At 36.4% G+C, this 25644-nt stretch overlaps 1 pseudogene across 1 annotated transcript in view; it reads right to left on the reverse strand.

Annotated features, from left to right (window-relative positions):
- LOC149771488 (uncharacterized) overlaps positions 1-25644 on the reverse strand; it is a 41542-nt pseudogene that overhangs the window by 5566 nt on the left and 10332 nt on the right. The window contains exons 5-17 of the transcript XR_016418268.1: positions 25476-25579; positions 24902-24987; positions 22741-22860; positions 21688-21776; positions 20941-20988; positions 20246-20383; positions 19608-19741; positions 18802-18889; positions 17212-17302; positions 11597-11685; positions 8135-8191; positions 2319-4806; positions 1010-1993 (exon numbers count right to left, since the gene is read on the reverse strand). The product of XR_016418268.1 is annotated as an uncharacterized LOC149771488 (transcript). The remainder of the gene's footprint in view (positions 1-1009; positions 1994-2318; positions 4807-8134; positions 8192-11596; positions 11686-17211; positions 17303-18801; positions 18890-19607; positions 19742-20245; positions 20384-20940; positions 20989-21687; positions 21777-22740; positions 22861-24901; positions 24988-25475; positions 25580-25644) is intronic.

The raw sequence follows: 25644 nt of genomic DNA on the forward strand, positions 1-25644 counted from the left end.
TATAACTCATTGGTGTCAGGTCATTATAGCCCACGGGTAACAGATCTCTATAAACCATTGATATCAAGTCTCTATATCCCATATTTATCAAGGCTCCATATTCCGTAAGTATCAGATTCCTATATCTGACAAGCGTCAATTATCTAAGTTACTGAGTTAAGATCAAATGAAGTGACTTTATATATGTATATGGACCCCAATGTATATGTATATGGACCCCAATGTATATGTATATGGACCCCAATGTATATGTATATGGACCCCAATGTATATATATATGGACCCCAATGTATATGTATATGGACCCAATTCATACATGCACAGCAGGTCAAGACCGCAAAGTCCCATGGTGTTTTAGAAAAATTACAATAAAGATGAAAGCTATAAAAAAATGTCCAGACTTCTAAACTTTTTTACACAACCTTCCAACTACCACCCACTCTCAACCCATCTCCCTGGGCAACATTGAAGATTTTAATCCTTCAGTGTCATTTAATTGCCCCCCCCCCCCCGAAACTTCATACCAACATCATACCAAAATATATCCCTCTCACTGAATTGATGTACATGGTGTTTAGGTTTCAAGGCAAAGTCAATACTGCCTCTGAAAATGTAACCTTTGACACCATCCCACCTCTCTTAGAAGGTTGCATCCAGGATCTCATACCATCACTCTCCCCACCTCGCTCAGCCTTCCAAAGCATTCTACCAGTTCTTCTCAATTGGTGTTGAAGAGTTCAGTTATATGGAGAACTGAGTAATGGACACTCATATGGATATATGATACAGATAACAAGTATTTGTAAAACAGTTACGAATATGAAACACTGATGATGGGGTAAGGATACAAGAAGTACATATATAATAACTGGGGATGGGGTAAGGATAAAAGAAGTACAAATAAAAATAGGGGATACATAAGGACAAAAGAATTACATATATAAAAACAGGGGATGGGAAATACAAGAAAAAAACAAAAGCTGGTGGTAGATGGGAGAAAAACGCTTACCTGTATGAGGATTTAACTTCTTCTTAAGCTTTGTGCAATTCTTGCAGCCAAACTTATTGTTTCCAGTCAAAAGTTCTGGAGAAGTGAACAGATTGAGACAAGACTCAAGTGAGCATTCACTGGAAGCTGAGTGATATCTTGGTGCTAGAGTCAAGACCGATTTTCTCTGCCCCTCTCTCCAGATCTCTTTACGTGACCTCACTGGCTGTGGATCTTCAAACTCTGATGGTTTCATGTACTGCAGATTGAATGAAGTAGATATATCTTCATCATTTCCAGCTTTAAGTGGAATTTCATTGTTTCCAACAGTGGCTGAGTCCATACTTCCAGTTCCTTGTGTAGATATTCCTGTATCATCTGAAACATTGGACTGACTAGAGTTGACTGGTACATCTAAATCTTTAACTTTCTCAGACTCTTCACTGGATTGGTACAGCATATTTTGAGATAAATCTTGTGAAAAACCTGAAGAACCAGTCTCACTGACACAGGAAGTGTTGGTTCCAGATGTAACATCTGAAATGACCTGTTCCCCAGTACCTAAATGTTTGTAACTAGAAGAAGACAACAGAATGCTGCTGGTAGCTGCCTCCAGTTCCATTGGCTCCTTGGAGCTTGTATCGCCACTTCCAAAATAACCATTGGCAATTGGTCCATTCATATATTCTACATGTTCAGTGACTTTTGATTTATGCATCTCTCCATTAGCAATATGACTCTCCTTGCTGGACCCATCAGTATCTTCTGTCTCCCATACTGCAACACCATTGGGAATCAAGTTGTAGATTACACTTGCATCTTTTGTTAGTGTATTTTCAGCTAATGCAGATAAGCTGATGTGAGGAGAAATGTGGACAGGACTTTGGGATGGTTCCACACCATTTAATGCACTGCCAACTGATTCAGAATCATTGGTCATGGAAGTCTCAAGAGAATGGCTATACCTGACTATGTCCATCTTCAAGTTCTCTTCTATATCAGCATCTGTTCAGATACAGAATAATGAAAACATGATACAAATATTGCCTGCAAACCATGAAATAGTGTGTCATACAACAGTAAAACAAGTATTTAACATGAAAATTACAATGTTTTTATTATGACAAAACATGATAGCACTGCTGAAAAGAAAGGGAGAATGTACTAAAGTTAGGTTAAAATAAAAGTATTTCCAAGTTACTTGGCATTCTATGACATTTTCTACCCACATATTAAAGCATTTCCAAGTTATCTGCACTCTATGACATTCTCTACACATAGATAAAAGCATTGCCAATTTATCTTGCACTTTATGGCATTCTCTACTCACCAGATGATGATCTTTCTTCCTTCATATCTTTGGTATCCTCCATTTCTCCTTCCTCCTCCTTGCCTAACTTATCCCATTCCAGAGGGACCATATCCCCCTTCACATCCTCATCCATGTCTCCTTGCTTCTCCTTGCTTTCATACTCCCCTTCCAAAAGGACAATATCAACTTTCACATTCTCCTCCCTGTCTCCTTCATCCTTGCCTTCCTTCTCCCCTTTCTCAGGGACCATATCCTCATTCAGATCATATACTTTGTCTCCTTTTTCCTCCTCATCTTCCTTCTCCCATTCCACAGGGACCATATCCTTCATCACATCCTCCTCCCTGTCTCCATCCTCATTCTTGCAATCCTTCTCCCCTTCCACATGGACTATATCTTCATTCATACAATCCACCTTGTCTCCTCTTTCCTTATCACCTACATACTCCCCTTCCACAGAGACAATATCCTGCTTGTCCTTTTCCTCCTCCTTGCAATTCGTCTCCTCTTCCACGGGGACAATATCATTTTTCACGTTCTCTTCCCTGTCTCCTTCCCCTATGCCTTCTGTCTCCTCTTCTTTAGGGGCCATATACTTATTTTGATTCTCCACCTTGTCTACTTCCTCATTCTCATCTTCCTTCTCCCATTCCAAAGGGAGAATATCTTCCTTGTCTCCTTCCACTTCCTTGCCTTCCATTTCCCATTCCACAGGGACCATATATTCCTTCACATCCTCTTCCCTGTCACCTTCCTCTATGCCTTCCTTTTCCCCTACCACTGGGGCCACATACTCATTTAAATCCTCCACTTTGTCTCCTTCCTCCTCATCATCCTTCTCCCATTCCACAGTGACCATATCCTCTATCACATCTGACTTCATGTTTCCTTCCTCCTCCTTGCCTTCATAATCTCCTTCCTCAAGGACTATATCCTCATTCAGATCATCCACATTTTTTCCTTCCTCCTCCATGGTTATCTTCTCTACTTTCTCAGGAACCATATCCTCATTCAGATCAACTACTTTGTCTCCTTCCTCATCTTCCTTCTTCCATTCCAGAGAGACTATCTCCTCCATCACATCTGCTTCCCTGTCTCCTTCCTCCTCCTTGCCTTCATTCACCCCTTCCATAGAGACTATATCCTCATTCAGTTTATCCATCTTGTCTCCTTTCTCCTCCCATTCCACAGGGACCATAATCTCCATCACATATCCTTCCTCATTCTCATCTTCATTCTCCCATTCCACAGGGAGAATATCTTTCTTCACATCTTCCTCCCTGTCTCCTTCCTCTTCCTTGCCTTCCATTTCCCATTCCACAGGGACCACATATTCCTTCACATCCTCTTCCCTGTCTCCTTCCTCTATGTCTTCCCTCTCCCTTTCCACTGGGACCACATTCTCATTTAAATCCTCCACTTTGTCTCCTTCCTCCTCCTCATCTTCCTTCTCCCATTCCACAGGGACCATATCCTCTATCACATCTGCCTTCTTGTTATCTTCCTCCTCCTTGCCTTCATAATCTCCTTTCTCAATGACAATATCCTCATTCAGATCATCCACACTGTCTCCTTCCTCCTCTATGGCTATCTTCTCTTCCTTAGGAACCATATCCTCATTCAGATCATCTACTTTGTCTCCTTCCTCCTCATCTTCCTTCTTCCATTCCATATGGACCATCTCCTCCATCACATCTGCCTCCCTGTCTTCTTCCTTCTCCCCATCCACAGGGACCATATCCTGCTTCACATTCTCATCCTTGTATCCTTCCTCCTCCTTCACTTCTTTCTCTCCTTCAACAGGGGTCAAATTCTCCTTCACATCATCCTCTCTATCTCCTTCATCCTCCTTGCTTTCTTTCTCCACTGGTACAGTGACCATATCCTCCTCCACATCTGATTCATTTTCTACTTTCTCTCTGACTTCCTTCTCCCATTCTATAGGGACCATATCCTCCTTCATGTATTTCTCCTCCTTGCCTTCCTTCTCCACATCCGAAGGGGTCATATCTTCCTTCACATTTGCATCCTTGCCTCCCTTCTCCCCTTCCACAGGGACCATATCCTCCTTCACATCCTCCTCCCTGTCTCCTTCCTCCTCCTCACCTTCCTTCTCCACTTCCAATAGGTGAATATCCTTCTTCACATCTGCCTCTCTGTCTCCTTTCTTTTCCTTGCCATCCATCTCCCATTCCACAGGGACAATATTCTCCTTCACATCTGCCTCCCTGTCTATTTTCCCTTCCTTGCCATCCATCTCCCCTTCCACAGCAACAATATCATCTTTTACACCTGCCTCTCTGTCTTCTTCCTCCTCCCCTTCTACAGGGATGATATCCTCCTTCACATCTGCCTCCTTGTGTCCTTTCTCCTCCTCACTTTCCATCTCCCCTTCCACAGGGACAATATCCTCTTTCATATCTGCCTCCCTGTCTCTGTCCTTCTCTTCACCTTCCTTCTTCCCTTCCACAAGGACAATATTATATAGAGATGCTATACTAGGTCTCTGAAATTAGAAAAAAGCAAAGCTTGCTACTAATGTACTGTCAGTGGGACTAAGAAAACTGCAGATCATAACCTCAGTATGTTCGCTGCTTTACACAGAATTTATCAAGAGAACATTCAAATGAATAGAATCAATATTAGTGTAGTCATATTACATATCTTCCAGAACCAACATACATGTATTGTGTTCCAACTGAAAGATCATTTTTATTTTAGTTAAGTATGTTTCTCCAAGAATACTTACCTGATCACACTAATGTGATCTCTGCATGATGATCTAACGGTTGACTGTGCATAACAGCCAATGGTTTCTATTAAATCTCTGAATTGTAGTGGGATTTCTCTGAGGAGATCTATCATAAGATTAAAAATTTCATTCACCTATAAGTTGTCCATGACTTGTTCATCTGAGAGCAGTTACCATAATAACTTTGCGAGTCAAGTTTCTGATTTTCTGAATGACTCTGAATCAGAACAGGTGAAGGGAAAGTGTATTCCCTAATCCCACTGCAGCTGACTGCTAAAGAATCCATGGCTCAAGCCTCTGGATATGGGACTGGAGAGAAAAAGGTTAGCAGCTTGTCCCCAAATTGCATAAATAAAATGAAGAATCTACAGTTAAAGTGACCTCTTGATTGGCAGCATTCCCACACATGTGATCACTGCAGCAATGAATGGCTTTCATTACAGCCTTCAATTTTAAAAGGTCTATATGAAGTACTTTCTCCTCTGGGCTCTAGTTGTGACTTACCATTGTCAAGTGAAGCAACAGGTGTCCCTCCTCCCCCCCCCCCATCTACTTCTGCCAACTGAATGAACTAATGTTCATACAAACCATATCACCACATTTAGGCTTCTGCAGAGGAATTCCAACGATGCGACATTACATATCTTGTCACTGTCACCGGAATTATTTTATATTTGGTCAGGTCCTGGATGGCCGAGTCGTCTAAAGTGCTAGCCTTTATCAATTGCTGATATCTCACCTATATAAATATGGATTAGAGTCTCAGGCTTGGCTAATGTGGGATGTGAAAAATCTTACCAGTAGCATCCACTTGGTTGTTGGCTGTTACCAAGTTTTCCAGGTGTAACAGCCAATCCTTTCCCTGCTACAAGGGGTAAATTTGGCCACTACACCAGATTCCTCCACCACCAGTTATACTGGCCACCATGTTTAGCCTATTTTGTGCTGAGAAATGGCATTAAATCCAAAACAACAACAGCAAAACGTTTGGTCAAGATCAGAATGTGCTTATCTAGATGTCCAGAAAAGGGGCACTACTGGGCCAGCATTGCTATTGGGAGAGGGCACAAAAAACGTAGCTTAGATGAATCACATCTGCCACTGCATTTAGTAAACCAAGGTACTACAGAAAATATTTCACAGAAACCCATTTCCTGTTTGAGATCAGCATTAAAAGCTCTATAATCCATGCAATTCATATTTGAGGGATACAAGTGACATTTAGAAGGGTTAAGAATTCCATACCCACAGAGTACAGTACAACTTAACATTTAAGAAAAATAGTAACTCACAAACTTTGAAAAATATGAAAAACTATTCACTGAATAAAAACAAAGATTACCATTCCTTTTACAAAAGCTTTAAAACACAGTTTTATACCACACTTATTGATGAATATATTAAAATGAAGATCTTTTAGGAACTTTATAGGCAATGTAGGACAATTTTATGGATAAGTTTAAATGGCAAAGAAAATGTTGACGAGTAATCACCTCATGGTTGTAAGTTGAGGGATTAGGTAAGAGTTCTTTTCCTTTCTGTACATGACATATGGATGGGGAAGACAAAAGTTTTGTTTTTATAGAACTGCTAGATTTGAGAGATGGCAGAGCTTTTTTCCTAACAATGATGCCATTAGAAATTTATTCATTGGAGAAATATCACTACTGGTATGCAGTAAACATTGATTTGTTATAATCAAGGCAGAATGTTATATTCAACACTGATAGACCAAAATAATGCGCTTAGTAATATGTTCAATATTTCATGAAATCTGGCTGAATTATGAACAGTGTTTACTGTATTAAGGCAAAACAGCACAGTCAAAAACTGCTTACAATGCAGTGAGTGTAGCTTTCACATTTAAATGTGTAACAGTTATACTTGAATGATACAACATATCTATAAAGTTGCTGCATCAAGCAAAATGAATATAACAGCTGTAAACAAAAAGAAAGATGCTGTGTAAGTCATATACAGTTGTTAAATTATTCAAAATCATTATGTTAAAGAAGGAGGAGAGCAAGAAAAAGTGCAAACTGTGTAGAGTGACTATTTTAAAACAGATGGTCCCAAGGTAAAAGAAGGATGAAAGATAGGTGAAGCTTAGCAAGCACTGCACAAGAGAGCCATATCTGATACCTTCACCATCTTTTTGCTTGCCTCCTCTTTCTCCTGCCCAATTACATCCACTGGCAAATGATTTTCAAATTCTATCCAAGTTAATTGAAGCTGACTGGACAGCAAATTCTTGCTAGCTGTTTGATTATACTTGCAACTGTGTAATTACACTTCCAACAGCTCAGCTGTTGGCCCAATTTGGTCTATGGATACAGAAAGTAAAATGAGGGATATTGGATTTTAAAGCCAAGTAGCTACCATCTAGATTTTACATAATTCATTTAACTGCAAAGGATCTTTTTAACATACTGAATACATTGGACCTTTAACCAAATAAATGTCAATCAGCAAAGCTAATGAGACTCTGGTGTCTCACACACATTGATTGTTGACATATTTACCATGTGCAGGACTTACAAATACTTAAACACCAAATATTAACATTGTTGAAACCATCCCCATTATGGCCATGAAAGAAGAGACACTTGTGTCTCATTATGCTTGCACAGGCGAGACAAATATAAGGATCTCAATAATAAGATCACTCTTGAGTTTAATTTTTTTAATTTTTTTTTATAACTTTAAGTTTCTTGAAAAGGAATTACAAAATTTGATTATCCAACACAAATTCAATACTGTGAATTCATTTAATATTTTGTATCAATCTTCTTCACATTTATCCCAAAAATGTCAATGATTAGTACTGTATAAATTTGTGGATTTGGTGTAGATTCATATTGTTTTGAAAGACGGATCAAATTCATATTTTCTAGCAACTATAAATTACAAATAAAAATTGGATCTCCATGAAAAACAGTGAATTACAAGAAAATTGGTAATGCATGAAAAATAATGAATTACAAGAAAAATTGTACTTTATGAAAAGTAGTGAATTACAAGAAAAATGGTTCTCCATTAAATATAGTGAATTAACTGCAGTTTTCACTGTAAAAAACCTCACCTTTTCTTCCTGAACAGGTAAAGACAAATTCAGAAATGGTTCTAAAGTCTGGGAGATCTAGAAAAGAAAACAAAGTTACAAAGATTTTAAAAATTTCAACTTCAGAAGAAATAAAACTACATTTATATGCAGCTGCCTAAAGAATTGGGACTCCACAGGTAAACATGATAAAATTAATTAAAGAGAAAATCCAGGGTAAGAATGTATAAAAATAAACATTCATTGGATAGAGTTCACATAATAATAATAATAATAATAATAATAATAATAATAATGAGGACTTTGTATAGTGCCATAACAATAATAATAATAATAATAATGAGGACTTTGTATAGCGCCTAATCTTTAGAAGCTCTAAGCGCTTTACAACATTTGACAATATCTATAACATAAAAACATATATAATGATATGATTACAAAAACAAACACCATGAAATTAGAAAAAATGCTGAGAATATTTAAGGTAGGAAACATTATTATGTCTTTAAGTTTGTTCTTGCAGTCGAAGTAAGAGAGTTTTAAGAGCACTCTTGAATGGGATGACTATGTCTTTGTGTCTAAGTTCAGTGGGCAATTCATTCCATGTTGCTGGGCCCTGGTATGCAATAGAAAGTTGTCCATATGACTTTGTTTTCATGGGAATAATGAGTATACGATTGTCAGAAGAGGAGTGTATGTATCTTGCTGGTGTGTACACATGGGTGAAGTCGGAAAGGTATGTTGGACTGGAGTCTGTCAGTGAAACGTAGCACAGAGAACAAATTTTGTGTTTGATTCTGGATCAAATGGATAGCCAGTGTAGGATACAGAGCAGTGGGTAGGTGTACTCTGATTGTGGTACTCTAAGTATGATCCAAGCAGCTGTGCTTTGAACTTTTTGAAGTCTCTGGAGTAGATATTGAGATGAACCAGACAGAATTGAGTTACAATAGTCCAGTCTTGAAAGTACTAATGAATACACAAGTGTTTTAGTGGCATCAAATGAAAGATAATTGCGAATGGAGCTGATGTGTCTCAGCTCAAGATATGCAGCCTTGCATATGTTCATGACATGTTGGTGCAGTGTGAGAGTACTGTCCAGAGTAACACCATGGTTTCATACTGATTTTGTGAATTTAATGTTGGTGTTGCTGATATTTATTGTTTGAGGTAAAGGATGTGAATGAGAAAGTCTTTGTGTTGTGATCAGAATGGCCTCAGCTTTATCATCATTCATCTGCAGCTTGTTTCATGTCATTCATGATTTCACATCAGAAATGCACCTCTCTACACTTTGTATGGCAGCATCAACTTCAGTTGGTGGCTAGGATTGTACATTTGGGTGTCATCAGCATACGATTGGTGAGACACTGGATGATGATCTATGACACTTGAGAGTGGCTGACTGTACAAAATGAAGAGAACAGATCCAATAACAGACCCCTGTGGAACACCACAACATATATTAACTGGGCTGGAGTGTATTCCATTTGCAGACAAAATTTGTGTCCTGTTGACCAAGTAGGACTTGAACCACAGTAAGGCTGTATTACATATAAACAATCTGAGTACAGTTGGTCCACCAGTTTAGGAGAAAACTCTTAATATCTCAGTTTTCTAGACAAAGCAGACAGTTTGCCATTCTCTTGCTGAGGGCGCTGTGTTTATGATATTTAACCAGCACTTTCAGCAAATTCTCTGTTTGTAAAGTAGTGTCAATTTATCGGTATTTTCTAATCGGACCTATTCTGAAGTTTGATAAGATCCATCTTCTCAAACATTTCCTCTCAAATAACATCCACAACTTACATCATAAACATTTCACTTAACATCTGGCACCATTTTCTTTAAAAGTACAGACCGGTTCACAACATCCTTAGCTTATCAATTAAGTGAATCTGTGAAACAAAGTTCACATTAGAAGAAACCCATCTGTTTTCTTGGAAATAGTCATATACAGTTGCTATAAATAGCAAATAAGGAAAGTACTTTTATGCTATACTCATGCAGCAGTCACCTTTTTAAGAATATTCTCAAATTTATATCAGTGGAGTTAAAGAGATGATAATAAAAATGACAAAAACAACTTTTTATTGCCAAAAGCATAATGGTTGGCATGTAAGCTAGAGCCAGTAATATGAAAATACCATAAATCAATTTAGTTTACTTTCAAGTTGTTACAATGCATGCGATGAACCAATCAAAAAGACATTATTTTTCAATGGTCACAACCAGTAGTAGTTTCTACCTTTAAAAGTTGTTATATTAGCCAAACAAGAGTCCAATGAAGAGGCTAATGCTTTCCTATATGAAACGAATGTCCATGTATCCAAGATGAAACTGCTTCTTCTGTTTAACTGCAAAGTGCTTAAAAGATCCCTGATATTCTTCAGTGAAAACAAGATTTACAAGATGGTCACTGTGGTGGCCACATGAGATGTAAAACTGGCCCCATTTTCATTTAGGACTAACTGGTCATCATAAGAAGTTTTTGGTGTAAACCCCATGTCAGTATGACCATTCATTTATGAGGACTAGCAATACCAAGATTTTCATTGTGGCAGCCATTTTGGATGTAAGACTGGAACCATGTTCATTGAGAAAAATCTAGACATCTTAAGAGTTAAATGTCAATATGATCATCCAGTCTGGGAAAGAAACGATAACAAGACTTTCAACATAGTCACTATGGTCATATTGAATGTCATGTCAGCATGATTTTCATTAATGATCAACTAACGAAAACGCCATGTTTGGATAAGTTTCTTTTTAGTAGGTGTAGCACTATATGTATCAGCATGACTGAAGTGTGGCTTTATTAAAAATCAGATCATTTAGGACTAACCAGAATTCATATGAAGTGAAAAACCCTTGTTAATTTGACCTGCATCAAGACACCTGAAATTGCAATAACAAAACATTCATGATGGCCACTAATGAGGCCATATAGGAAGTCAACTCAAGATATTTTTATTTAGGACCTCAAGACCTCAATAAAGCATTTTGATGAAAACCTAAAGTTGATGTAACCATTAATGCAGGTGTAGCAATAACAAGAGTTTCAAGATGGCCACAAATGCAGCCATGGTGGAGATCAGATCAACACCTTACAACCAACTAGACAGATACTTAAGTCTTTGGGTGCAAAGAGTTTTTGATAGACTGTTGCTATGGTAGCCATATCAGGTCTCAGATCAGCCCCATCTTCATTTGTAAACAACTAGACATTATGCAAAGTATTTTGGTCAATGAAAACCATGTTAAGGAGAAGTAACAGTAACAAAATATTCAAGATGGTCACTATCGTGGTGTCAAAGTGGTACCATTTTAAGTTAAGACCAATTTATACCTTGGGATGAATGTGTGTGTAATGTTTTCATGGCAACCCTCCATGTGGTTCAGGAGTTGCCATAACAAACTTGTGCTAACAGAAGGTCAGACAAATGACCAGTAAATGACCAGTAAAGCTAAATATATACTTACATACTGGCATTCTTCACACATTACAGTGCTAACAAGACAGCCTCCAAACAAAGCATCCACAAATGTGTAAGTAACCTGACGACCATATTCTGAAATGGAAAACATATTGGGTATATTTATATACTGTATAGAATCAATTTTGTCTGGAATATACATGTTTGCAGTTTAGACCAGTAATGTAAGTTTGAAATGTTGACTAAAATTATTTTAGCAGTTAGAAAACCAGAGTAAATTGTGGAAAGTCAATTTTTTTATGGAATTTCTTTTTACATTCTCATTCATCACAAACATCTCTCTACCACTAAAAGCCCTCCTTATACAGTATATGAATTTATATACCACTAAAAATGACCCCTATACAGTGTATGATTTTATGTCCACTAAAAATTTCCCCCATAGAGTATATGATTTTATATCCACTAAAAATGCCCCCAATTTAGTATATGATTTTGTATCCACTAAAAATTTCCCCATTACAGTATATGATTTTATATCCACTAAAATGTCCCCACCCCCAGGTGTATATGATTTAATATCCACTAAAAATGCCCCTGATACAGTATATGATTTTATGACCACTAAAAATGCCCCCTACACAGTATGATTTTATGTCCACTAAAAATGCCCCCATATAGTATATGATTTTATACCCACTAAAAATGCCCTCTACACAGTGTATGATTTTAGAGCCACTAAAAATGCCCCCTACACAGTATATGATTTTATAGCCACTAAAAATGTTCTATACAGTATAAGATTTTATGACCACTAAAAATTCCCCCATACAGTATATGATTTTATATCCACTAAAAATGCCCCCTATGCAGTATATGATTTTATATCCACTAAAAATGCCCCCTATACAGTATATGATTTTATATCCACTAAAAATGTCCCCTATACAGTATATGATTTTATAACCATTCAAATGCCCCTATACAGTATGTGATTTTAAACCACTAAAAATGCCCCCATACAGTATGTGATTTTATAACCATTATATATGCCCCAACAGCGTATGATTCTATAACCACTAAAATGCCCCCTATACAGTATGTGATTTTATAATCATTACAAATGCTCCCATACAATGTATCATTTTATAACCACTAAAATGCCCCCATACAGTATGTGATTTTATAACCAATACAAATGCCTCTATACAATATGTGATTTATTACCACTAAAAATGCCCCTTATACGCTATGTGATTTATCACCACTAAAAATGCTGCTGAGATACAGTGGGTATTTTAAAAGTTCTGAAAGTTTCATTAAAACCATTTTAGTTCCCAAAACCCATCAATACATCTGATGCAGATCAATTGACAAAATAATGGTCTTTAAGATCATCTGCTGTTGCATGCATGGTATGAAACATATTTAACAGTAACATTAAAATGTCTGAGAAAGAAAACAATTTTTCTACTGAACAAAGTACATACATTAAAATCTGGGTGTTCTTAGCCTACTCATCTCTGAAAACAAGGGCAACTAGGATAAAGTTTATTAATGCAGTTCTCTCCCTTATATTCTACAATTCTGAGGTAGAAGAAGATGACCCACATTCAGGACGATCACTATCAGTGACTGGTGAGAGAGAAAGGGCAGTTTTGAAAGAGGCAATTGACAAAGAGCCTGAATACAAAGTGGAAGATTTTACAATTTTCAAGTTATCTTTAATATACTGAAGAATCAACTGAAGCTTCATGAGGTTTGCACAAGATGGGTCCAGTATTTGTTGATGGCTCATCGAAATAGCCTCAGGCTAAAATTGCCAAAACAGCTACTCATCAAACATAAAAGAGTGACAAGAGACATTAGAATGAGAATGTCACAAGTTATGTAACTTGGGATAACATTTCTGTACCTGACTGAAGAGAAAATAAATAAAGTCTGGATTGAAGAAAATCAACAGTGACCACAAACTGCTTCACATACTTGGACTGTCAAGTAAGTTTCATAAACAATATTTTTTATGCAAAAGGCCCAGTCATACAAGTACCAGTGCCAGACTTTGCTAGTATCACATAACAATTTTGTGTCTCCAAAGTGATGCCAAAAGTTGTGGAACACTAGTGTACAACCAGTCCATGCAACAGTACACAACATATCCATCTACTCCATGACAACACAAGCAAGCCAACATAACAGGCTTCCTAAAGGAGTACAGCATTCAAATTTTGCCACATCTTTTATACAGCCCTAATTTAGCTGAATTCTGCTATGAAAGATTTGCTAAGGAGCTTGTAAGTACAGTTTTCTAGTGTATGAATAACATACCAATAAGTGAATGGCATTTATAATAATTAGATAATCAGACACAGAAAGTGTTTAGAGTTGCAAGGGGAGTAATTTGAGGAGATTCACTGATATCCTGACATGTTGCCCTGTAGTCCCTGCTGTCAACGGAAACAATGAAGGCCTAGAACTGCCAAACTCACACTTGCAAGTCAGCTGCTGATGTGAACATTGCCCAAACGCTTATGTCCAGTAAGTAAGTCACTCATGTGAACATAACCCAAACCCTTATAGTACAGAAACCCACTGACACTCACACCTGGAAGTAAGTCACTCATGTGAACATAGTCCAAACCCTTATTGTCCAGAACCCCACTGTCACTCACACCTGGAAGTAAGTCACTCATGTGAACATAGCCCAAACCATTATGTCCAGAACCCCACTGTCACTCACACGTGGAAGTAAGTCACTCATGTGAACATAGCCCAAACCCTTATAGTACAGAAACCCACTGACACTCACACCTGGAAGTAAGTCACTCATGTGAACATAGCCCAAACCCTTATGTCCAGAACCCCACTGTCACTCACACCTGGAAGTAAGTCACTCATGTGAAAATTGCCCAAACCCTTATGTCCAGAACCTCACTGACACTCACACCTGGAAGTAAGTCACTCATGTGAACACAGCCCAAACCCTTATTGTCCAGAACCCCACTGTCACTCACACCTGGAAGTAAGTCACTCATGTGAACATAGCCCAAACCCTTATAGTACAGAAACCCACTGACACTCACACCTGGAAGTAAGTCACTCATGTGAACATAGCCCAAACCCTTATGTCCAGAACCCCACTGTCACTCACACCTGGAAGTAAGTCACTCATGTGAACATAGCCCAAACCCTTATGTCCAGAACCTCACTGACACTCACACCTGGAAGTAAGTCACTCATGTGAACATAGCCCAAATCCTTATTGTCCAGAACCCCACTGTCACTCACACCTGGAAGTAAGTCACTCATGTGAACATAGCCCAAACCCTTATAGTACAGAAACCCACTGACACTCACACCTGGAAGTAAGTCACTCATGTGAACATAGCCCAAACCCTTATTGTCCAGAACCCCATTGACACTCATGCTAGGAAGTCAGTCTCTCATGTGGCTGATAGGCTGAGAGTGTCATCCATTAATCTTCACCTGGAAGAAAAAGATGCAATTCTTTCCCCATCCTGGGAAAACCACAACAAGTCACCAAAAAAGTCAACCTGAAGGGCCCAACCAAGAAATATCCTCTCATTTTCTTGGGCGGGTAATTACAATGGTCCTGGAAGGCTTATCATATGATGAAGCAAGTAAAATGAAGTATAAAATATTCATCAATGATGAAGACAGAATGAGAAATACTGTAGTATCATTTATATTTGTTGGGCTTAATTTTTGTGGCTTTGTAAAAAAAAGGACATTTTTGTGGGTACTTAAATTCAAGGTCTTGGCTGTCAAAGTTTGCATATTAGTAAGTATTTAATTTCATGGTTTAATATCTACAAATACCCAAAATAAATACAAAAAAATAAAACTATGCCGACACAAACAGTGATCACTTAAATGTTTAAAGCAATACTACCACCTGCATGAGCACAAATCAAAGACCTGGCCAGTTCAATACTTACAGTGTTTTCCACCAACTGAATAACATCAGTCAAAGCTGACATTGCCAACAACACTAAAACAATACTTCCATCTCTATGAGCACAAATAAAACACCTGTCAAGATTAATCACTTTTCGCCATGTTTTTGTTTGAGTACCCAACATCAAAGGAAGCCTACGCAACCAACAACACTAGGCCAATTGGTTGTGAAAGTAGAATTAAAGCCACACTTCCACGAGTAGTATGCTAAACAGGTCATGGACGTCATTATGGAAAAAGATGTTACTGGTGATGATCAGTACACAGTATTAGTAAACCTTGCAACCTCATTAATCAAGCCAACCTCATGAATCAAGCCAATTCATGCTGAATGGATAACTGCAGCTCATGCAACACTGAGTGAAAGATTGGACCTAATTATCAGTGGTCTTGAGAAAGCTGGACTTGTTTAATTCAGCAATTTGGGGATTATTTACCTGAAAAGCATTTGTGAGTACCATGAGACATCGATTGACAAGATGTTTACACAATGGCTTTGTCCAAAAACCTGTGAAGTGTAATCTTTAATATTTTGCTGTAATTAGTGTATAAACATAGTGTTTCATTAATAATAGTGTTCAAGAAAAAAAGCATTTTACAGGATTGTTGTTCTTTTGGATTAAAAATGCAGGGATAAAATGAAATGTGCTTTCAGAAGGATTTAAATGTTTCAACAACAGTTGTACTCGAATGATGGCTCAGTTGGAATAAGTATTAAATTTCATCTTCATAAACTATTATTTTGTATTATTTTTTCTTTCATTTTCAGTATTACTATTGCTTGAATACCTTATGATTTTTCTCTATTTTCTCCCTATCCTTACCTCACATATCACTTTAAGGATGTGAGCGCAAAATTACAGCTATCAGATACCTTACTGAACGTGTGCAATGAAACAATATAAAATGATTTATAATTCTTGTTTCATAAGGTTAAAATAAAAAATAAAACAAACACATGTAAAAGCTAATTGCTAATATTTAATAACAAGGTTAAAGTACTGAACTTGATTTATCAAATACTAGTAGCTGTGTTAATCTCTAGCAATGTAGCACTGTAAGAAAACTGGGGAGGGGGGGCATCATCCTATGTGGCTCATTTTTTGTTGGGGATTTAAATTCGTGGTTTGGGGCAACAATGAAAACCATGAAAATGGGTCCCCCACGAAAACTGATGATACTAAAGTACACAGAAATATAGCTAGAATATAATTCTCTGGCATGAAATTAACTCCATTGAATTGATGAATTAATAATTTTAAAAAATAGATTATGTATTTGTGATAGGCCTCAAGAGAGAGTGTGTTACAATGCAAATAGAAGCATTCATGATCATTCTAATCTGACATGAAATTGGTCAAGCCAAGTTGTTATCACTTCTGCTAAATGAAGCCTGGGAGGGATGGATGTACAAGATGTTATCGCCTCTGTTGCTAAAATAAACTTGGGAGGACACAATGTGCAAGATAGCTCTCTTAATGTATTATGATTAGCAAACAAATATGATAAAGAACAGATTTGCATTATAAATATATATTTAACCTAGAAAATCATGATAATCAAATGATTCACACATATAAGTACACTACATATATATATATATATATATAGAGAGAGAGAGAGAGAGAGAGAGAGAGAGAGAGAGAGAGAGAGAGACAGAAGGAGATAGAGAGAGATACTTACTCCTGACTTTCATCCTGATATCATGATCCACTGTTTGGGGATTGGAGTTTACTACCAGCTCGAAATATTTCAACACTGCAACCTGACCTCTCTGGAAGACGTAATTTGCATTTTAAAATCAAATTTGACTGGAATGAGCAGTATCAATCATCTAATTTTGATCAAGAGATACTATTTTACATAAGACCACAACAAAGAACATAACTCCAGAGAAACTGCTATTAATGGTCTTTTTCACAATCAAAAATGTAATGCATGAAAAAAATCTTTCCATTTTCTTAATTTTCTTTCCTTTGTAACTAGAGAATTTATATTAATATGGACAACATTTGTTGCTAAATTAATGTTATTTTCCTTTAGTACCATTTCTATCATTAAGACAGGGGAACAATATATAAGGGAGATAACTATCACTGGATATCATCATTTGAGTTGTCTCCCTTGATACATAATTGACATGACAGTTCAGTGGATCAATACTTTCTCAGTAAGTTTAATACATTCATAAAGTTTGTAGCTGTTATTATAATGGAATCATTTCAAGCCCAAATCTGCATGAAGCAATTGTTTTATGTCCATGACATTAAAGTTTAAAAAAACAACAAAAAAAACAAATGAAGGGAACATTTTGGCATAAAGAGTGCAATGAATGTGATTGATGAAATAAAGGTTGTTTCAATGAATGTTGATCTGCACTGTAACATTATATACCTGCCCCATGTTTAATACTCCTCTGTGAGGGCATTCTTAGGGTATGGTTGACTCTCTACATTACTGACCAAAGAGTCATAATTATCTCAGCCTTTGGTCAAGGTATGCTGGCTTGAATTAAACTTAATGAGCAGAAGCCATCATTTTCATATCAGACTTGCCATTATCATGACCTTTGATCTTTAAACCCTAGAATCTATTGGGTTTATTCTACTACCCTAAGAGCAAATCATATAAAACCACAAGCATTTCAACAACAAGGGAACATAGGCAAGCTATGACAATATTTCAGTAAGCACAAGCAAAAATGGGCAAACTGTTATGATATTTCAGTCTGCACAAATTCAGCTGTATGGCACAAAAAGTAGTGCACTTGCTAAACCTAATCCTAGCTGTATAGCACAACAGGGTCTGCTGTTGGAAAAGTATACCTATCTTGCCTATTAAAACAACAACATTGCTGTTGGAAAAATAACACAATGTCTTGTGTATGCAAAGAACAACATTCCTGTAGGAAAAGTATACCTGTCTTGTCTATGCAAACAACAGCATTGATGTTAGAAAAGTGTACCTGCCTTGCCTATTCAAACAACAGCATTGCTGTTGGAAAAGTGTACCTGCCTTGCCTATTCAAACAACAGCATTGCTGTTGGAAAAGTGTACCTGCCTTGCCTATTCAAACAACACCATTGCTGTTGGAAAAGTGTACCTGCCTTGCCTATTCAAAACAACAACATTGCTGTTTGAAACGTATACCTGACTTTTCTATGCAAGTAACAACATTGCTGTTGGAAAAGTGTACCTGTCTTGTATGTGCTTCATACGCAGGAGAAAATTAATTCTGGTCTGAAACCAATTATCAAAGGAATGTGTATTTACCTTGATTTCTTCAGATCGCATGATGTCCAGCATGTGAATTAGAAGCTCATGGCTATCATGTTGCTGCTTGCCTCTGAACATCGGGGCCCTAAGGAAAAACGAAAGCACATTAAAGTGACCAACTCAAGATTTGCAAGTAGTAGTCTTCCCTCCTGCAAAAAAAGCAAATGTTACATGCTCTAGGGCAAGACAAAGAAAGTCAAATTAACTGAACCTGACCATAACCCATTTTTTCTGTAAATTCACTGCACAAGCAAATCTTCAAGAAAATAATGTATCCATCATTTCACTTTCAGACAAGAGAAAAGAAATACAAGCCACATTACTTACAGAAAGATGTAAGAAAAAACAGACAATATTCCATGCCTTCAAGTCAGGCTCTTGAACTGTGAACATTACATACAGAGTATTTCAACACTGTGGACTATCATGCATAATTTTAACGGACTTGTACTAAAGGTAATGGACTTGTAGTAAATGTAATGGGCTTATAGTAAAGGTAATGGACTTATAGTACAGGTAATGGACTTATAGTAAAGGTAATGGACTTATAGTACAGGTAAAACGTTTCTCATTCCTCAGAAGTTTCTTGTGATGAGGTCAGTGTTTTTATGTGGAGCATTTGTATTTACTGACGTGACTGACATGATTTGTTCAGCTAATTCATCATTTTAAACATCTAAAAAAATATAAAGTAATGCTATACACAGAGACACTGAAGCTGTCATAATTACAGAGTCTCTCATCACATAAGCACTTTGAAGAAACTTTTATAGATATCTTAGACTTTGTGAAACTTGGATTACTCTTTGCAGACTTGTCCAAAGAGGGCACTAGGGTTGACAACACTGGTTCGAGTCATAGAGTTGATCTCCTGAAGGAAGTTTGCTAGTGTCATGGTAAGGGGTCTGGGTTTACCAAGGCTGATCCTAATGCTTGGCTGCAACAACAGAAAAGACATAATGAGTAAATGATACATTACACAACCTTCAATACCTAATTCCTACAAAATAAACATGCATAAAGTCAAGAGTTTAGGCAGATTTGAACCAAAACATATTTAAATAATGGAATATGAAAGAATAAGGTACTTTAAGATAAACAATAATAATAATATCTACTTGTACAGATGATGGAATAACTAACATGACAAATAGCATTCCATGTCAGAAATATTAAATGAGGTCAAGCTGATTATATATTCAAATAGTAATAAGTGTTCTGTCCAACCCAGTGTCTCACCTTCATCCCTCTGTAGATGTATATCTGACTTATACAAATTAAGTTGATGATGAGACCATGAAAGTATGACACCCATGTCGTATCATACTTTCACATGTGAGACAATAAAAACTTGTCAACCTAGTAGAAATCCTACACAGAAGACAAAATGAGGATATGTAGAATAATTCATGCATTAAAAAGACAATCTTTAAATCCATACCAAATCCATAATATAATCATCCTCATCTCTACTGCTGGAGCTGTCACTGATGTATTTCTTGCCAGACAGAAAGAGTGGTCCCCCTTCTATGTTCCTTTCCATCAAGAGGTTCTCCAGACTGTTTGTCTGAATCAAATTCTGAAAACAAAATGTCAGCATTATTTATTCATCAACAAATAATTTAATGGATTTCATGATTCTCTCTTTAGAATAGATTAGAAATATGCAAATGAGCCAGTATGAACAAAAAGTAACAATCATCTCCTTAGATAAGTCATCTGCATGTCACTGCAGCCTACATTGCTGTTGGATACTTACAAATTGTATCAGAGGAAATTTAATTAATGAATTCTGATAAAGACACCATACCTAAAAGATGGTGGTACATAATCAATAAGACAATATTAAAGCTTAAACTTTGAGTCTAAGATTTTATGTTACCGCTCAAACTAAATCTACAAAGATTATGTCAAACAGAATAATTCCTTCTGAATAAAGACAGACTTCAACACAGATTAATATGGACAGAATTTATAAAAGTGAGGGGTGAGTGAAAAAAAGGAGAGATAATGATCTAATGGATCAAGACAAAACCTGTTTTAATCGAAAATGCATTTATCAACAACAGCAAAGTAAAGGACAATATATTAGATTGTTATTTCTTTTTTGTTCTTATATATATATATATTACTCACCTGCATGGCTGCATTCAAGTAACATGTGTTCCCCACATTACGCAAACCCTGCAAGTATTCAAGTTAATAGATTTCAATGAACAGTTTGTAGTGTTTCATCAGACAATTTCAAAGTTTCGCCTAACAAAGCAATTTTAGTATTGAGCTCATCAATAACATATCCGATAATTACTACCCATCACTTGTTAGTTTTAGGGGTGTATAAAATGTTTTTAATTACTTTCGCAACTTAACAAATATGTTAACATCTGCTCTTCACACTCAGTGAATCTGGACAAACTTTTTTATTATAAAAAAAACTGCCAATCAGCAGAAGATGTGTGTGTGTGTGTGTGTGTGTGATTTTGGATTCTTAATGTAGCATTAACAATTTTTCAGTCATATCACTATGATGTCTGCAGTGTGACAGTTTTATAGTGATGTCTAGCACTGGGGCATCATGCCACAGACATGTAGTATGATGTCCCACCCAGTCATATTATCCTGACACCAGGTCAACCAGCCCTAACATTAACCTCTTAATGCAGAGTGCCAAGTGAGGCAGCTGTTAGTACCATTTTTGTCATTTTTGTAAGTCTTTGGTATGACTCAGCTGGAGATCGAATCCATGACCTTCCATATCCGAGGCAGATGCTCTAACCACTAGGCCATGGGAGTGGTATTCAGCAGAAGACATAATAAACATGTTGATAAACAATGTTCTTGTTAACAAAGAGGTTCTTTAAGGAAACAAATTTGGTTCCATACCATTACTTTCTGGCTTGATGGGCCCTTGCTCTCCTGTGAGGAATAAAGATTGAAGGATGCAGTTGGAACCGATGCTGTATGGGCTGTAACTGGGAAAACAGAAAAAGGAATATAAAAGGCTGGTTACCAATCAACTGTACAACTAGTATACATCTCTCTCTCTCTCTCTCTCTCTCTCTCTCTTTATCTGTATATATATATATATATTTCACCTGACAGTGCTAACATGGCCATAATTGGAAGTGTTGGATGTGCATCACATATATACCATCTCTATCAGTCTCTTAAACTTGTGGTTTCAGTTGTGCTCAAATTTTATAGATGTAACAAATAAAGTGAATACATGAAGGCATGTTTTGGGAAGAAGTTCTTGTGGAAAGGATTTCTATATCACTTCAAAATAGAAAATACAATGGCAGGTCATTAGTTACCTCTGCTACAATATTGTCCGTTCATATTCATTTAAAACTTTCATACTTCCCACTCCAAAAATGTTTATTGCATCATGAAACAAGAAATCACTGATTATGTAGCCAATCTTTGCTTTTACAAGTATCAAACAGTCATTATAAACATTATGATGCAGAAAATAATATAGACAATCTTGCTCCTTTTCTAACTAAAGATTTGTTTGCAATCTGTTGTACTTATATTTGAACTTTGAATCATGTAAAAATTTAAAAGTTGAATTTTAATCAGCACTATATAACATGAACTGCGCTGATGCACCAAAAACTACCTACATATTTACCTCCCCTACATACTCACCTACCGACCTACTCCAACAGACCATTTAAGGCAAAAGAAAGCAAAATAAAAAGGAAATTGTTTTCAAATAAAAGTGTACGTACTAAATGGATTTGGAAAAAACCCTGAAATTAATGGTGTTTTTTTGTGTTGCAATATTTTTTTTAAAAAAATCATTCTTCTAATAATATGTTTGAAAAAGCTACAACCACCCCTAGAAGCCATATTTTATTGGATGAGGTTCATAGGATTTGAGTAACCTTTGAGCAACAGCCTGCAGGACAAAGTTCATGCATCAATAATTACCTTGATTTGCCACTACAACCGAGGCCATGCAGGAGCATGCAGTATAGACATCACCAATCCATGCCATAACTTTCCGAGTTAATGAGCCATTTCTACCCTTTAAAGAATCAACACTGGGGACTGCAAAAGGAAAGAGAGTAAAAAAGTAAGCTTAATGGCTGAAAGTGTGGGATAAAATTAATCAGCATGAAAATCCTGCCTTCATATTTGTTATCATTATATTAATCCTCATTAAATTATGCACTACAGTATGAATACCCAATGTTGTGGCAATCTGCATCATGATGATATCAGCTTAAAATTTAACCTTCACTGGACCATATCATGTTGGTTCTCCTTCTATGTGCTCCAAGATGAAGCAAATGAAGTCCCTTCCTCTTCTGGGGATCTAATACTGACACATCTTGCTGGAGATAATGGTTGGGATGAAAATAATTTTATTCAAGTCACACTCCAAAAACTGCTTCTTTAATTTTGCATTTACAAACTTATGGCACAAGATATTACGAAAGATACCAACACTGTATGGATACAAATTTGTCATTTTTATCAATTGTTATAAATTCTTCATAAACAATTGATAAATAATCCATAAAAAATGGGTCTTTCTAAATCAAAATGTTTTAAACTTCAACAACTGCTAAAAAATTTAAAAAGGACATCTATACATGAATAGTATACAAATACTATTAGTGTTATTTTTCTTTTTCTTTTAATAGCAAGTGTGAGAAGGAAAACAATCAGCAAACACCATCAACAAATTGATCAAGGACAGAACATGTCATCTGACATGGTTAACATATCTCCTCATATGCCCTTTGCAGACAGTGCCATTGGTGTTCAATTAATATTCAAGTTTTTTAAGACCATTAGCAATCGAGTTTTATGTTAGAAGTCAAGCTCAATTTTACAGTTACAATTACTTACTTTTTACATTATGCTTGGCATTTTATAAAACCACATCAGTCATTTGCAAGTGAAAATGCACATTGCTCTATTACATTCACTTGTGGTACATGTATACACACAAGGACACTATATGTCTTGGGACACCCTCAATTCTTTTCAAAAGTAATATTTTATGACCTATACAAATTTGGACAATAAATTATAGCAGTTATATGGTAGTCTGCTCATATGTAAGCAGCCCTTAATATGTATATGTTTATTGGACTTGATTTCTATCAGAAAACATGAAGCGAATAAACCCAGATGAAACAAAAGAGCTCACAAATGAATATTGTCTTAAAAATTACAATTTATGTTAAGCCAAAACACAAGACAAAAATGAATAAATGTGGAAAGGTAATTCATGTGGCCTCCAATCATTAATGACCCTATCAACGGTGTGACTATATGTGGACTCCCCAACAGTACAAGCTAGTGTGAAAACTAATACTACTTTCCAGCTGGGACTCATCAATACATAGTGCATACATTTACATGTAAAAGTAACAATGCATAGTGCAGACCTTTCCTCAGTAATATCAATACACAGTACAGACCTTTACATACAATAGTATCAATACATAGTACAGACCTTTCCTTAGTAATATCAATACACAGTACAGACCTTTACATACAATAGTATCAATACATAGTACAGATCTTTCCTCAGTAATATCAATACACAGTACAGACCTTTACATACAATAGTATCAATACACAGTACAGACCTTTACATGTAATAGTTCACAACATATGTTGATGGATGGTGTACTAATCAATAAAACTGACTTAGAACACCTAAGAGGTATTAGAGATGATGTAATTTCTATCAGCAAAAGCAAAAAAACTGGTAAACAATCATAGCCACCTAGCAGAGGTCAAGGGAGGTAAAAGCATGGGTTGGTAAGAATTTCTTCCCTTTGTCTTTGACAATTTTGTTTTTGCTTCTCTTCTTGTGATTGCTGGATTGGATAGCTAACAGAACATCTTCCTGATGTTAATGCAATCTGGTAATGTATTCAAAAGAGAAATTGAGATCTTTGAGGCTGTTTTACCCTAAACTGGTAGGCCAATAGTGCTCATAATTTACAGATCAATAAAGTGAACATTACAAATTGGTTCCTGTTATACTTTACACTATATTATCTCTGTAAGGGATTGCATGAAGCCATGTGTTGGGAAGAAGTAATTTATAGTAATGAATCATCTTTACCTCTAGCTAACTTCTGAAGATGTTTCGTGCATTTTTCCAGCCGCTTGCTCTGGACATCTGGGATCTCTTTCTTGCATTCAAGACACCTGAAAGTTTATGCTTCCATTTTTAAATTCTGACAGAAGTAAAGTCAATATACGTTTTCATAATAAAAATAAATCCTAACATTTGCTGACCCAAACTGTTTTTTAAGTGGGTTAATAGGTATTTATTTCCTTTGAGTTTAGGATCTTCAGAAATAAGCATTACTCTACAGATTTTATTAGTCCAAGTTTAAATTTTTTAAAAATTCCAGTACCAAGTTTGACTGACATAGAATCAAATTTTATAGTCAGGCCCCACAATACAATCCAAATATGTGAATCCAGCTTTCTTGTATTCTTGACATATTTCTGTAAAATTAGTTTTAAAAAACTCATAGATAAAACCATTTTATTGCCAAAGTAAAGAGTCCAAAAATTATTTTATTGTTAAATGTCACCTAATAATATGCTGGTTAGGTAAAGTAATTTAAGCATTTATTGCAACTTCTGACATGCATAAAATGTTTTTGAAACACAAATAAATTTCTTACAAAACCATCCATGTAGTTGTATTGATGACCAGAGCATGAGAGCTGGAGCCTGCAGAAGCAATATGTCTCAATGCATGACTTCCTGGGGAGCTACTGCCACAACCCTGTTACAGACAACAGAAAATGATCATTAGAGTGAAATATATTCTTCAACAATAATTACCCATTC

The sequence above is a fragment of the Sinohyriopsis cumingii genome, unplaced genomic scaffold (assembly GCF_028554795.1).
Source record: "Sinohyriopsis cumingii isolate HCF-2022 unplaced genomic scaffold, ASM2855479v2 utg001820l, whole genome shotgun sequence".
NCBI lineage: Eukaryota > Metazoa > Mollusca > Bivalvia > Unionida > Unionidae > Sinohyriopsis > Sinohyriopsis cumingii.